Source organism: Nannobrachium achirus (genome assembly GCF_963921795.1).
Source record: "Nannobrachium achirus genome assembly, chromosome: 6".
Taxonomy (NCBI): Eukaryota; Metazoa; Chordata; class Actinopteri; order Myctophiformes; family Myctophidae; genus Nannobrachium; species Nannobrachium achirus.
This window is the reverse complement of record NC_137815.1, coordinates 52,751,441-52,768,336: the sequence shown is the minus strand read 5'-3', so window position 1 is coordinate 52,768,336 and position 16,896 is coordinate 52,751,441. Positions and strand designations below refer to the sequence as shown.

At 41.3% G+C, this 16,896-nt stretch overlaps 1 protein-coding gene across 1 annotated transcript in view; it reads left to right on the top strand.

The window, feature by feature from the left end:
• rnf123 (ring finger protein 123) overlaps positions 1-16,896 on the top strand; it is a 207,706-nt gene that overhangs the window by 81,718 nt on the left and 109,092 nt on the right. The gene's annotated exons all lie outside the window — the stretch shown is intronic.

Here is a 16,896-nt window from a genome sequence, read left to right as displayed (position 1 = left end):
TTTTCCTTCTTTTAATCCATCCAGTGTGCTGACTCGGCTGAAGGTTTTTGTGTTTGTGTTTCAATGGATGAAGGAGTTAATGAGGAGTGAAGTTCTTACACTTGCAGAGACTTTTTCATGTTGATGGCAGCAGTTAGTTTAGAGCCAAACACACACACACACACACACACACACACACACACACACACACACACACACACACACACACACACACACACACACACACACACACACACACACACAACCCTTGCTACAATGGTACTGCATTGCAATCAGACCCACAGTAGTCGTTGATGCTCCCCTGTGTGGAAGAAATTCAATTAGTGACCCATAAAGACTTTTGGCTGGTGCCAAATAAGTCCACGGGTAGACACAAAGACTTGGAATTGATGGGAACCACACTCAAAGAGAGTTAGCGTGTGTCATTTATTCACATGTGTGCACATTTATGGAAGTGAGAAATGGATTGTTTATTAGGATCCCCATTAGCTGCTACCTTAGCAGCATCTTCTCTTCCTGGGGTCCACACGGAAGCAAACATAGAAATGGTGTCTATGTGGGTGTGTGTGTTGCTGCGTGTGTTGCTGGATGATTTGTTTGTGTTTATATTGTATATCTGAATTTGTTTCATGTGCCATGATAACGATAATGGAATCTATTGGTTACGAAAAAGTGAAAATATAATGTAGTGTTTGTACAGAGATTTGGAAAGATTGGGGGAGGGGGAGGTTACGTGCATGTACATTTCCAGGCTTTGTGTTTCAGAAGTCTGTTTTGACTTTGTCATTGTCTCAATTTCTCAATTCATCTTGCTCTCTTATCCTTATCTTTCCTCTTCCATTTGTCAGTCTCATATCTCACTCTCTTCATCAGTCTCTCTCTCTCTCATATCTCTATCTCGACTCTATGTCAACACATTATTTGTTTTCCATCCCCCATTTCTCTCTGTCACTCCCTGTGCTCTTCCTACACCCTCAGTGATAATTCATTAATTTGTAACTCAGTGAGACATGTAACCAAATGGACCCGTACACTCTCAGTTAAATTAACACTTACAATTACAGCGTAGCCTCCGCCTGTCACTTACAACTTTCAGTGTCAACATTAATCTAATGTTTGCTAACATTCCACTGTGTAGTCATGGTGTTGCTTCAGGCAACTGGTTTTATCCTTCTCCCTTTCCCTCTCCCTCCTCCTCTTACTTACTCTCTCTCTCTCTCTCTCTCTCTCTCGGCTCCACTGACCGACCCTTTTCCTTGACGATTTGGTTTATCTGTATATAGTTTATAGTTTATTCATTGTATTTGACATAGACCTCACAGTAACATTGAAACTGCAACATACAAGCACACAGGTTCATTCTATTTAGCTTTAGCTGTAGCTCAACAATAATTTGCAACAGAAGAGGGTTCTAAAACGAGGGACGCAGAATCATCAACACTATCCCTGTGCCTATCCCCGGTCAAAAAGTCAAAATGTATCCCTGTCCCTATCCCTGGTCTTAACGTCCTTACTGTATGTTACTTACACGCTTGTCTATGGACCGGTTTCTTGTTTACAAACATTGAGACTAAATGCACAGCTGAATGTATCATGTAATCAATTCCCACCAATCCCCAAACCTGTTGTTTTGGGGAGCGCTGGTTTCATTGGCTAATTTTGGTACCGACCTGCGTGCGCATCTAGTTCTTTTCAGTGTAACGTGGACCAGAAACCCGTCCATAGCACCAGAGATCATGAAAACAAAGGTTTTTTGTTAGTATTTATTTTAAGCCAAGCTGTTTGCAGAGCACCATTGTTTGATGTTATAATTAGGCCAATTATTATGGCAGAATGAGAAGAAACTCTAATAAATTATGATACAGTTTGCATATATTTTTTTAATGAACTAATTAAGCACATTTTCTTAAGTCACCTTGACATAATTTGATGTTGAGCTAATTGGTGTATTTTGAGAAGGATTGTTCAGTCAGGAAATTAGACTGTTTTGTTTTGTGTGCGCACACATGCTCTATTTGTGTATGTAGGACAGGTGTTTGTGTGTCTGTGCATGTGTACTTTATCTAATTGTGTCTGTTTGTGTCTATGAATTAGTCGGTACTGTGTTGTATCTCCTACCGTGTACAGTATGTATTTAACTGTGTGTCTGTGTGCGTGCGTGTGTGTGTGCGTGCGTGTTCTGTTTGTAAACATACATGCACATTTTCTCATAATTTGTTTGGAGCATGTGTTTGTGTCTTGAGTTATACATAAGGTGCATACGGATATTGCTGATATTTCTGACATCACTGATGTCTCAGTAGTTTCCAATTTAAGAAGAAAATGATGATGATGATAATAATGTCTCTATAGGCCTACTGACCTATCTGAGCATAAAGCATAAACATGGCAAAAGTACAAACAAACAAACAAAACAAAAAAGAAAGAAAATTAAATAAAGGTCATAATGTGCGTATTTTTTATATAAAAATAGGGTTTAGTTTACATTTGAGCTAATAATTCAGAAGAGTAAGAGTTAATTCATCCACACTACATATCTTTGTTGCTAGGGGTAAAAGCATATTTTATAGAAGTTAGCACTGCAACCCTCCTAATTTCAGAACCTTCAACACATTTTGACAACGGTTCATTAATTTCTCATGCATAACACAAGGCTTGTTTGGGGCCTATTTCCTGCACATAGCTGAAGCTAAATTAGTTTCTAGGAGACAAGCATAGTGCTGTATAATAAGGCTGGATAACCATGCGCAGCCATGCTACTCTAAACAGTTGACAGGCTACTTGAACACGAGACCTTGATGTTTAATTTGGTGGAGTTTGGCTGTATTTGAGAGGAGTTTGCCCCTTCTTAGGCACTGCTCCTTAGTTTACAAGCTTACAGATTTGTCCACACTGGACATTCGCAATGTGTTGTAACAACGCTATAACCTCAGCAAAATAGGCAGACAATATCTTCCAGCTCAGACTGCTGGTTAGATAAAGGCCTAAGTTCCCTAAAGACATTAATTTATTTGAGGCTTGATTGCTGTAATTTGGAGGAATTGACCAGTTGTCACACAGGCACTTGCAGCTGGTGCAAAATGCAGCTGCCCGCCTCCTCACGGGCAAGAAAATACGTGATCACATCACCCCGGTTTTGGTCTCACTCCACTGGCTCCCTTGCATTTTAGAATTAATTCGTTTTTACGGCCTAAATAGCCAGGCTCCTCCGTATATTTCTGTACTTGAACACTGGCACAACCCAACCAAAACCTTGAGGTTGGCTAATCAATTGCTTCTGGTTGTGCCTAAAACCAGCCTAAAAACAGAGGTGACCAAGCCTTTGCGGCAGCTGCCTATGCTATCTATGAAATAGCTATACAAATCATTATTAAAGACTCACTTTGTAATCCTCTGCATTCAACTATAAGTGAGTATCTGTGACCCTTATTGCATATTGTTACCCTTTCTTTCTGTATTTAAATTGTGTCTTCTGCCTTTTACCGTTTAATTATTTCACTCATTTTCTGTACAGCACTTTGGTAGATTGTAGCCATTTGTGCTCTATAAATAATGTTTTTAGTTTAGTTCAGGCCATTGTTTTGCATTGGCTAAATTCAGAGGAAGTCCTGGAAGACTTTAGAGTGGCATAGTCTCCTTAAACCCCATAGAAAGTCTCTGGTGGGATTTGAAGAAGGCAGTTGCAAAACACAAACCCAAGAATATTAGTGGACTGGAGGCCATTGCACATGAGGAATAGGCTAAGATTCCTCAGGAACACTGCCAGAAGATGGTGTCTGGCTATGCATAACATCATCTACTAATTTGTAGATGCTTGTCATGAATAATACTGAGACTGCAGTAGTCATTGAAGGTGGCATTTTGTGGTGAATTTGGAGAAAACCATTAGTTGTGTTGAGCATGTTTATTTATTTATTGTTCATGTTTATTTATTTATCACTTTGCTAACAGCTTACACAGTGTGAATTTAGCCAAAGGACCAAATATTCAGTACACCTGTATAAAACGTGGACAAAGTTTCAAATAATGAGGTAAAGAAATTATAAAGTAATTCCTGTGTGAAAAAGAGAGCTCAACATACAGATGGATCTGAATGCAAGATTTGCATTTTTTCTACTTTAAGCACAAGCTGATGTCAACTCGTCACAGATTTATTTATGATGTATGGTCATTTGCTCCAGGCACTGCACGTACTAGTACAGGGATGCACCAATTCACCTGCTTTTAAAGGGGTCATTTAAATGTCTACCCAGGCTTTTGCGTGCAACCCATACAGTTTTTAAGTTGCTTGGTTCAGTATTTGGATAATTGATATTCATTGTATCAGACACGCCCCATTCCTTTTCTTTCTTTTTTTTCCAGTTAAGTAACACGTCTCATGTATTACTTTCAGATTGTCGAATGTAATTGCAAGTAAATCAATTTCATTGTTTAACCCCATCTATCCACACCCCGACCATCGACATCAACCACACACAATCACATGAAAAAGGGGGAGAAAATACAAATACAGATTAAGAAGGTTGTGAAGGGAAATCCTAAATAAGAAAGTACCAGACAGAGGACTCTTTCATCAACAAAGCCCAGCATGAAGTTGTATTTGCAGCTAGGCTGGTGCTAAAAGATGGGGCTGAAAGGATTCAGAAGTGCAAGCTGAAATTAACCTACAGTAGGTTTGTAATGTACGTACGGATGGAGGCAGGGGTGCCACAAGGGGGGGGGGAAAGTGGGACTGAGTTACTAAGGCCCAAGGTGGAGGGGCCTTCATTATTTTATACTTTAGCTATTGAAAAATGGCTTGTAGATCTGCTATTTTTGAAAGTAGTGAAAATAAAGTAGTGAAAATGTGTGCAAATCTTTGAATATATGTATTTTTTTCTTTTTGATTCTGGGGGTCCCTGGAACTAAATATTTTGAGATGGGAAACAGATTTTTCAAAAAACCTTAGAAGGATTTGAAATATTAATATATATTATATAAAAAAGACTTACACAAATTTTCACGATGTTTCAAAAATAGCAGATCTATACCTGCTATCTTTCAGTAGTTAAAGCACAAAATAACGCGCAATAATGCATTCCCAGTCTAAATGGGTTAAACCCCCTCCCTCTATGAAGAACATTCATGGGGGCAGAGAATCCTTGTACCCAGGGCCCAGAATTGGGTGTGACACCCCTGGATGGAGGGCATTGGACAAGGCCTCCCATGTGCCAAAACGTTTGAAGGGAGATGTTGGCATCAGAAGGAGGCACAGTAACATCGTTTCCTCCTTTGGGGGCCAGACAGGGAGATGGATCTGCCGAATGGAGGACAGGTAATTATCGACCATTTCCTGGTCGATGTTGAAGCTTGGCAGGAGAAGACTGGACAGGCTGTCCGGAGAATCACCCTTAGCCAGATTAGCCAGAGGGGCATAGTGGTTTACCAGCGTAATAACACCATCCTTTTGTGGGTCAAAGAGAGGCCGGAGAGAATGCCTTCTGCTACCCTTCTCCACTTCAGCCCATGTTGTAGGATTGACGGGGAGCTCTTTCCACCAGCTTCTCCCGAGCAGCCTCCTGTCATCTCCTTTGTTTTGCTAACATATGGATGGAGGTTGCTATTCTGACACCACAATGTCACAGGAGGATTGGTTGTTGTAACTGACTATTATCATGTAGTACCATCTAGGGGACTGCCCATAAGTCCGAAGGTTCATTAGTCCGAAGATTCATTAGTCCGAATTTAGTTAGGGTTACTGAGGTTAAGGTTAGGGTTAGAGTTAGGCATAGTATTCTTAACAAATTCGGACTAATGAACCTTCGGACTAATGAACCTTCGGACCAATGCCATGGCACTGTAAATGTGAAATACAGGTTCAGTTATCTTGAATTAGATATGGGGTGTGTGCGGATGGTCGGTTAAGCCACTAAACTGTGCTGCCCCTACTAAACGTTGGAAAAAGAATAGTCCGTTATTCTATAAAATATTTTTTTAAATTGAGATATACACAAACATTTAAACATTTCCATTTAGCATACACAAACATTTAAACATTTCCATTTAGCATCCATATTACTGTCATATCGCAATAAAATGTTGCTTTTAACAAGCAAAATATGCAAAGCCAATTATGTATTACCTAGGAAAGGGTGATTTGCAGCTGATTTGCGCAGTGCTGGTCACCAGCACTGCGTTTCTATGTCAGTGGTGCTCAAATGTTTTCATGTTAAGGACCCCCAAAATGAAATGTATTTGGCCACAGACCCCCATCTCAAAATATTTAGTTCCAGGGACCCCCCCAGAAGCAAAATTTGAGTTACAAATGTTCACTTAAAAAATACATATATTCAAAGATTTGCACATATTTTCACGACATATTTTCAAAATAAGTATAAAAGTATAAAATAACGAAGGCCCCTCCACCTTGGGCCCTAGTAACTCAGTCCCACTCCCCCCCCCCCCCCCTCCTTGTGACACCCCTGCTGGTCACCTGCAGCTGGCATCGTTCACTTCCCAGTGCAGTGAGTGAATCTAGCCTACTTATATGCTACAGACAGACACTGTGGGTTTGAAAAAAGAAAGAAATCACATCCAATATATAAACACCTGGATGTGAATCGCCCTCTGGTCGATTTGAAGAAATAATCCAGCGTTTGAGGTGAGAACGGGAGAATGCAGATTATGCCTTAAGTTTTGAAACTGTTTGACTGAAGAACCGATACTAGATACCATGTTGTGGTTTAAACTTTAAGGGGAGCTGTTCAGTCAATGTCCTTCAGACTGGCTCCTACTGTGCTGGAGTGACAGCATAATTGATTTGACCTAATTTTGCGCAGTGTCACAGTCATGATGCAATTTATTTATTTGGGAGCAGCTGTGTAAGATTCGAATGGTATTAATATTTTAAATATCTTTGATATACTTAATATTCTTTTCAAATGAGATTTGACCTTAAAGATCAAACTGTGCTCAGTTTTGGCTATTTTCTGGGTGTTCATTTTAATAAATTAATAAATGTTTTACTATTCTAAGAAAGGTTTTCAGAAATGTTGTGTACACGTCAGTGAAATTAATCGCTGGGAACATACTCTGGCATCCTATTTTTGGCATGCCATTATAGACGAAAATGTTAACTTAAAAACACCAATACATTTTTTTAAAGGTAACAAAGATAGCAGATGTACAAGCTCACAACCAAGCCTGCGACTAACAGGACAGTGTGAAAAGGGTGGCATTCTTTCCCTGGCTCAGTGGGAATGTGTGTGCAAAGTTTCACGGCACACTGCATTTTTCAAGCCACTCCTGAAAACTTTAGATGCCAATATTAGCCAATCAGGATGGATTGTAAAAAGTCAGACCAAATGCATGGCAGAGGTTTTTCCTTGGCCTCTTGGGAGTGTGCTTGCAAAGTTTCACATCGATCAGTCCAGTTAGCAGTTATAGGTAAAATGTTTTGAAAGATTTGAAAAATGTATGATGGGATTCTTCCGTCGCATAGTGGCAATGTGCGTGCAACATTTCACTGCAATTGCACAGTGTGTTCATGATTTGAGGCATTATTTTCAAAACAGACCATTCCTGCAAACTTTAGAAGCCAATCTTAGCCAATCAAGATGGAATATGAAAAATCTGTAGGAGTAATAACATTCAATCACAAACTTTATTCAGCAATGCAATGTTTTGTGTTGATTTCCTGGATAGCTGTTATTTTGTACAAGTGATTGGAACATACATTTGGCTCAAGTGTTTCCATCAACTCTCTCAGCTTCTCTAAATCACCCACTCTTTCTCATACTGTATACAATTGGTCAATACCCCTACAACAGCTCTCTCTCTCTCTCTCTCTCTCTCTCTCTCTCTCTCTCTCTCTCTCTCTCTCTCTCTCTCTCTCTCTCTCTCTCTCTCAAATTAACGTACATGTCAAGTAGGCTCAGTAGGTATAGTAAGTAGGTATAGTGGCAATCTGAGAGTCGTGAGGTTCTCGGTTCGATCCTTGGTTCGATCCTTGGTTCCTCCTGGCTGCATCTACTGTAGCAGTGTTATGTCCTTGAGCAAGAAACTGAACCTCTTATCTGATCCCGATGAGCAGGTTGGTGCCTTGCATGGTTGCCTCCGCTGTCGGTGTGTGTGGATTTATTTATTGGTTGTTTGTGAGGTATACTGTACTGTAAAGCACATTTGAGTGGTAATAAATGCAGTCCATTTACGCTATCATCCCAGTGCTTAGTTAATTGGGGTGTGGTGCTTTACTTTGCAGAGTCAGCAGTTAGCATGTTGACTGCTATTCAATAGAGACTTTTAGTATAGTACCACCAGGCTTTTATCTTAATTGGCTTCCTGGTTACCGACAAAACAGAAAGGTGGACTTCAGAACCCATGTTGATGTTGATTGTTAGTGACTGAAAGTGATGCGGTAAACACTTGTGCGCAATGTACGGGCTACAGGGACCACTACAGTCTAATTTATACTTAAGCAAAAAAAGAGTCACAAAAATGTCATAGCATGTATTTTCAACTGAAAACTGAAACTGGAAGTCAATGAATCCTGATGAAACTGATCCAAGTGTGCTGCAACGCAGGCGATCTTGCATTCAGTATTGTCTGATTAAATGCATTTCTGTAGGATATTATGTGTGTGTGAGAGCTGGAGGGATATGCATGCATAATGATCAAATTACATGGTCTTGTACCAAGTGGCACAACTCTCTCACTTCACTTTCTGTGCCACACACACCTGTTGCAGGCTGCTCTGTTTTGGACTCAGTTATTGGTTGTCACCTCCATAGCCAAGCGTGTTTGTGCCTGCACATTTTTAAAACTTAGGTTTAACGTTTTTACCACAGGACAAAACACTTTTTCATGAAGCAGGAAGCAATGCTTGCTAACTGTTACACTTCAGTTGTTTTCAGTTACAACCATCTGGTGTCTACATATTGACCAGAAAGAGACAGAGGAGAAAGTGGTACAGTCAGCTGGGGCATTAAGGCCACTGTGGCCTCAGGTCATGCCATTGGTTTGAGGGGCACATTGCCAAACTGAGGGGCAACGGCGGCCATGGTCTTCATGACCTCCATGAAATTTCTGCCCTGATCATAACACTCATGTGTTATGATCAGGGCAGAAATTTGTCATGTGTTCGCCTCCAAAAATAATATCTTGGGTCGCTCTTTACCTTGAGTGGTTGGAATGAATGTGACGGTGAAGGTTGAACTCTGAGGAGTGATGGAATGGAATAGTGCTCTAATGGGGGGCCGTAGTTATACTTACAGCCCACTAATGGACTGCTTGTAATCATTGCTGTTCATCTAATGGGCCAGATGGATGTTGTCATGAGATTCTTCACCCAACGATGGGGCTCATATGCAGCTTAAAGGGACAGCACAAATGATTTACAACACAAGATGGAAAACTCTCAATGTCTTCAATTTTCTGTTAGAAAGAAATACATTATTGAGCCATCCAACAAATTATACTTTTAGAAATAATTAGCACATGAATTGTGCTGTGGGGGAAATCCAATGCCAGAAGTAATGAGTTCTTAGCTTGTCAGTTTTGGCCCTGTAGTTTAAACTAAATTGTTATGCAGGCTCTTTCTATCCACACAAAATAGAAAAGAGAATGTTAAACAGAAACAGTGCTGAGGATAAAACCTAGAAACAAGAGAATGTGTCTTTGAGCGGTGCTAATCGGTCCTTACGTCAGGCTTTGTATGTATGTACTGTATGTACGTATGTCCCACACTTGGCTCATTGACCAAGGGTCACAGGACGCTTAATGAAATGAACTCCTATAAATCCTGGATGTGATTTTTTTTACTTCTTTTTTTTTTTAGCCCTTGCAGGTTTTGAGACCGTCATAACCAGGGTTGAGTGAGTTCACAAGGACATGGGGCCAATCTCCACTTCATGCACACGATGTGTGCATTTGTAGTTCCATTGAGCTCATTTTGTTGAGGATCAAGCTAAACACCAATTTATACTAAAAGCTAGAGCCTTACTATATTTCCATCGAGCACCATTGTACAACAGAAATAACTGTATTTTCAACCGTTAAAAATGCATTAGTTATTGCAGAGTATAAATTATTTGCCAATGAGCTGCCAAAGCAAGTTGAAACTTTAATAATTAGTGTGGTTGCCATGGACAGACTATTCAAAGTTTTAGGTCTGAGAACTTTTATGACACCAAAAGTAAACCTGTTTTCAGTTAACCTTTTACGTCCATAGAGTTCAATGGACGTTTTTTTTTTTTTTTTTTTTTTTACGTTTCTGTAACAGCAAAAGTCAGCGCAGCGCATCGTTAGTAGTGAGCTTCCTTCTCTCCAGGAGTTATACGGAAAACAATGTGCGGCCATCAGCTAAGGCTATATAATTAAGGACATTTACCACCCCAGCCATGGCCTGTTCCAACCGCTGCGGAACCCACTGCCAGGCAAGCAATATCGGAGCATAGGGAGCAGTAGGCCTACTACTACAAGACTCTGGAAGAGCTTTTATCCAGCAGCAATGAGACTGCTGAATGAGAGCTAGGCTGAACTGAACTTTTTTTTTATGCACCAATAGGTTTGAGTAAAGAAGTCGATACTATTAATGGTATCGAACGCATGACGTCGGTACTATCGAGTATCGGTTCACGTAAAAACAAACCATACCTCGTTTCGATACTCTTGAACGCACCCGTGGCCAGTCACATCTGTAACAGCTGGGCTACTGAAAGTTTAGTGACTGCTTTAGTACACTAGTTACTGTGAAAATAGCAGACAACTGAAAATAGCTGAAAATAGCTGATAATGTTTATTATTATGATGATCCAATGTCTATACTCCCCGCCTTTGACACGGTGTGATCACCTCTCCCCCTCTCCAGTCTCCAGTATATACAACTAGAAGTTCGCGGCCCATCGGGCCGCTCACGTCTAGAGATCGCGCCCGCTTTGCGGGCGCTCACAGCTAAATTGCAGCAGTGTTCCAACTGATATGGGCATATATGGAGATCTGTATCTGTCAGTCCTTTCACACTGCCAGAGAAACATAAGCATATATGCTAATGGAGAAACATAAGCATATACAGTGTATAGTATATGCTTATGTGAGAAATATGTTTGCGTCAGCAAAATAAGCAAACTTTCATTTTGGGAGGATTGCTCCCCCAAAAATCATGTTTTGGCATGAAACGGTTGCATTTTGTGCATTTGTGGCACGCCCTGCTTCTGGGAATTCGTTGAGCATACAACCCTTGACATGTGATTCGAATTTAGTCTTGACTGGATGTTTTGTTTGTGATTTTTGGCCTTTTCTGATAAATAGGCCCCTCCCACTAACTTTGGAAAATCTGTCCTGATGCAAATGGGTGTGGCCTATGTGGGGACATGTGTCATGACCCAAGGAATCCTGGGGAAAATACATTTTGATTTTCCGACCTATGGTTAAAGAGTTATAGGGCAAAATGTGAAGTGGGCTGTTATAGCACCACCATGAGGCTGACCGTAATTATTATGAATCTCCCCTCTAAGTTATGCATTTTGAAAACATGACATTTACTTTATTACTATTCAAACCCCTCAGGTACAGGAAAGCTTGCTCTGTGTTGGCTTGGTGTGTTAAAATAAGGTATGATGTTAATGCGCAAGAGCGACAGGTAAATGCCACTAATGTAGATTTTGAAGTGAAGCACACCGCCAGAGTTCTATATCTATGTATCTATGTGTCTGTCTATCTATGTATGTATCTATCTAGCTACTGGGCAAAATGTGTAGGAACAGTGTCCAAAAATGTGTTAGAAAAAATTTGAGGGTTCCTGATATGAACAGAACCACTGTTCCATGGTGTATTCCTAGCAGCATGTAAAACAAAAGCACCTGATGGAGTTACAGTTGACTCATTTATTTCCTATGCAATCAATCAATCTCTCTGGAAGAAGTTGCACGTGACTTCTGCAGCAGCACTGAGGCGCTCCAACGACCACTCTGACAAGCTAAATGATGGGTGCAGTAAATGTATTTGTCTGCATACAGCCCAATGAGCCCATAATATTAACATCGTAACAGTGCCCGTCATTTCAGCTGATATGGTAGCCCAAATTACCTGAAAACTGCTAATCAAGAAAATGTGTGACAGCTGTTTCAAAAGCTGTAGGATCAAAACGAATTTATTTTATTACATAAATTTAACTTAAACATGTTGACAACAGTCCTTATTAATCATAAAAACAAATTCAGTATCACACATTGCTTTTTCTTAGTTTCCTAGGCCAATTACCAAAAAGCGGACCAAATTACCTGACTTCTTTTCAGATTCTAATGAGCTAATGTTAACCCTCACCCTCACTTCAACTGTTCTCTGTCTCACAGTTGAGAGCTCAACTGGGGCCCCCTGATGGCCATGTTGGTTAAAAAATAAAATAATAATAATAATCTCATGAGGCCCCCAGGCTGTGAGGGGGCCCCAGGCGGCTGCCTATTTTGCCTCTATGGGCTGCACGGCCCTGCTTCACCCTATACTTTGCGCTTCCAAAAAGTGTCCCAATTTACCTGACTTCACCCTATTGTTTTACAGCGTAGCCTACTTTGCGCTTCATTGCAGAGCTCCTGCTGTACAGTCTCTGAGTCTCAGTCTTCATTTGGATCAACAGATTTACAATCTTTTCTTTCTTGCACAAACATGTGATTTATAGGGGAGCTTTAGCAACACAGAGGATATACAGCTCGTTTTATGTTGACAGCACGGCACTCACAGCAGGCAGCGGCTTGAAAAAAAAAGAGAGAGAGAAAAAAAACTTTCACTCTCTTGCTTGGACAGAACGGGAGACAAACACACATCAGCTGATCTTCACGCAGATAACATCTCGATGTGCGTCTTGCGCGAGGCGTTGTGAGCTTGCAGATCTGCTCTCCAGAATTACGTCAGAAGTTGAACTCTCTCTCTCTGAAATACGATTCTCTCTCTCGCGCTCTCTTTCTCTCTCTCTATTCGGTAACACTTCCCAACGTTAGGTATCAAGTAAAAGTACAAAAGTATCGCTACCAACATACCATGCTTGTTAACGGACTACACAAACACACACGCGTGTCTGGTCAAACATCGCATGCATAATCTACTCTTTATGGAGGGAAGCAATGTTTTGTTGAGAACATGGAGAACTGACACACACGCGTGGCTTAAATAAGTCATTTTTCTGCTGTAAGCTGCATTTTTAAGGTTGTCATTGCAGAAAGGGTAAAGTAGAAGGTTTAAAACACGCTATTCCTATCATATTCCAATGGCAGTGTGTGTCCCTGTGTAGTGTTTGGTGTGAAGCAGAACAGCTCCGCTCTGTCTCTCTACTCTCTCTACTCTCCACCCCCCCATCCTCCCCCCATCTCTGTTGCTTGCAGCTGCAGCTTGCAGGCAGTTACTGAGTTGGAGTGCGTTGTGTTTACGCCCTTTTGTGACGCAGATCGCGTCGCCGGTCAACGTTGGCTCATTCCGTCAGGAGTGGCTGCTCTGCGTGAGGCAAATTTTGTTAAATAGAAATAAATGCGGTTCAAAGAGTGGCATGTTTAAAATGTGGACATTTTAAAATGTTCACGTTTGTTCGACGTGGTGGCTATGTTTGTGAGAGGTGTTTGTGGGAATATGTAGCTAAACATTCTGGTTTAGGATTGCCTCCAAGTGCTCCGATATAGATGCTTGATAACAGGATTGGTTATGCTTCACTTGACATCACAATATATAATTTTGTGATGACGGTAAGACGGAAATCATTTCCCAGCGGATTCCTTGCGACTCACGTTAGTGCAACCACACTTGCATCTTTCTAGTTTATACCTAGTTTGTGAATTTGTGTCGCACAACGATAAGCTCTCAATTCATCGCAGAAGACACACTGTGAGCTTTTTCAATGTGCGACACTGCACACAGGAATAAAACACCATAAACCATTCATCGAGTGGCACATCATTTAATTTCTGTGTCATTGTGTCATGGAAAGAGGTGTGTGACGTTTGGGAGCAACAGAGGACAGGGAAGAGGGAAACAAACAAGTCGTTTTTCTTCCCCTCTTCTCTTCTGTTCCTCCCCTTTGGCATGCCAGACTGCAGCCCTGTTGTGCACTTTGAATATGTAATGATGATACAGTAGTACAGTATGTATGATTCATGGAACTTTGCCTTGTGCTTTATTAGATGATTTACTGTTCGCAGTACAGACGCAGCTGCCTGTAGAAATATAACTGTCAAAGTAGAAATACAACTGTCACAGTAGAAATGCAACTGTCACAGTATGGAAAAATAAGATAAATATCAGATTAATTTGGTAGATTAGATTAAGAAATAGAATTCCACAGACTGAACACTGTGTGATGTTTGCTGCAGGACATATTCAGTATAATAGTTTGTTTTGCAATCTTCATTTGATCAGTGTGTGGTGTGCCTGGTCAACACTTTCCTCAGCCGTGATCACAGTACACAGATATATCACAGGCTCTGTAGTTGAATATCCTTCTCTTTGTGCCAACAGTGCAAGCACAACTAGCCTGGCTTCAGACCATAGACCCCACCAACTACATTAGTCCGGCTGCCCCTGAGGTGGGGAAATCCCTCTAAGTCAAACGCTGATAAGGCAAACGCAAATGTACTGCCCGGGTCTCCTACCGTAGTGATCTTCTGCCGTCTCGTTAAGGAAACAGAGTAGCCTCCTTATTTTTAGCAATACAATGGTTATATGTCACAGTTATTGTCCACGACATTGCAAGCGGCGCGAAGGCCAGCGGACCTTGGTCCTGCTCTTTGCGCCCGAGCGCCGCAGGCTCTAGATAAGCCTCTCTCTTTCCTGCTGCCCAATAGACGAGTAATGCCTTAAGAAGATGCTATTCATGAAGGAAAAGCCTCATGAGAGCTAAATACAAAATCTCCATCTGGATATAATTGTTCCCAGTTGCTTTCCTTTATCCACTCTCTTCATTTGTTCAGTACAGATTGGTCATACATGTCATTGTGAATACATATCTAATCACATTACCTGGGGGACCACAGCGGACCTGAGTAGACCTGGCCCCAGAGATCCAACCTCATTTAGGACTAAACCCTGCTCTCTTGGTGCTTGTTTTATCCACCATTAGTCTGTCCACACCTATTAGCATTTATTGACCGCTGCATGTGGAATACATTAGTATCTGTTGCCTTTAAAGATGCAGTGCCATGAGTCTTTCCCCCCCTAAAACATGATTATCAGGTATTATGATTATACTAGGAGGAAGATTTTTCCAAAAAAGTGTACAGAAAGAGTTAAAATTAGGTTTTTATGTGGCCACACCCACCAGTTCATTAAGTATGCCTGGTTGTCATGGTGGGTGGCACCCTGGCCACAATATGCTAAGTGAATGGCATGAACCTGTAGACACCAAAAGTGGCGGAAGTGCTGCGGTTAATGGAAGTTACGTCATGCGTTACAGTCTGTTTACATTCCCCAGTTGGTCGTCATCGGCCTCTCCAAGCGCTCATTGGCCGGGCTGCCCGTCAATCGGGTGAACTTCCGGTGAAATTCTCCCGGCGGAAGTAGCACTGTTCTATGCCGTATCAGCCTATGGTCGTAACCAGGCTTTTCTCTTCGCAGATGAGTAAGCCTGGCTACACGAGGATAGGTGGGTGGTGACACAGCTGAAGTTAGCCACACCCACAATGTTGGGTGAATGGTAAAAGGGGAGGGGATGATTATATGATGTCATTAACTCACCGTTTTTGGATCGGCACTTTTGACCCACAAGGTGTCAGCCTCCAGGAAGAAACGTCAAATACAAAGGGAATACATCATTGCTCATAATAACCACACTAGGGTCTAATGAATTACTGTCAACCTCATAGACACATGAAAACCAGAAAAAGTACAAAACTATGGCACCGCCTCTTTAAGACCCACTTTGTTGTTTTGTGTATGTCTTTTTGAAGCTTACCCATGAGCATCCTGGTAGTTCCTTACAATCTGCATATCTCCAAAGCCTTAATATAGTGTTTTACGACTAAAATCTGGTCTTCAGACATGCACTCACTGAATTCAGGTTTGACACAGGGCAAGCAACTTGGAAAGCCAGAGTTTAAGTTCCTTTCCTTTGTAGAAACACTGCATCAAGCACCTAACTCATTCACTGCCAAGAATATTTACCCAAAATAGCCCTCACTGCCAGCTATTTATCATTTTTACTTACCTTTTCAAGTAGTCACATAATATATTTCTATTTTTAGATTCCCTGACCCTGATCGTTCATGGACACGGACATGCTTTCTGTGCTTGTGTCACAACCATTATTTTATACTTTGGCTGTTTAAAAATAGCAGATATACAAGCTCATAGTGCGGTGTAGATCTGCTATTTTGAACGATCATGAAAATTTGTGCAAATCTTCGAATAGATTTTTTTAAAGGGAACATTTGTAACTCAGATCTTAGCTTCTGGGGGTCCCTGGAAAAAAATCTTTTGATGGGGTTCCGCGGCCAAATACATATCATTTTGGGGGTCCTTGACATGTTTGAGCACCACCGATACATACGTTTTTCTGAAAACTGTTAGGATTTAGAAGACATTTTTAGAATCGACCTTAGGCCTTAATGGGTTGAGAGTGATGCAGAAGAAGAAAGGGTTTGAGGACGCCGAGACATGTTAATCCAGTCAATGGATGAAGCCAGTGTAAGCAAAGACGAGTGAGCAGGTTCTATCAAACGCCAGCTCCCTATTTGTTCACTGATCTGTGTGCCCGCCTCCCCTCCCCCCATCACTGCGTAGCCTATGTCAGCGAGGTTGTGAATGTGTTTTTGTGTGCATGCATGTACCAAAACAATGGAAAGAGCCTAGCACACTGACCATGACATGCAGCAGATGTGTGCATCCATATATGGACGCAATGGAAAGAGCCTTTATCCACCCTTGACGTCCATTCCAGGAACT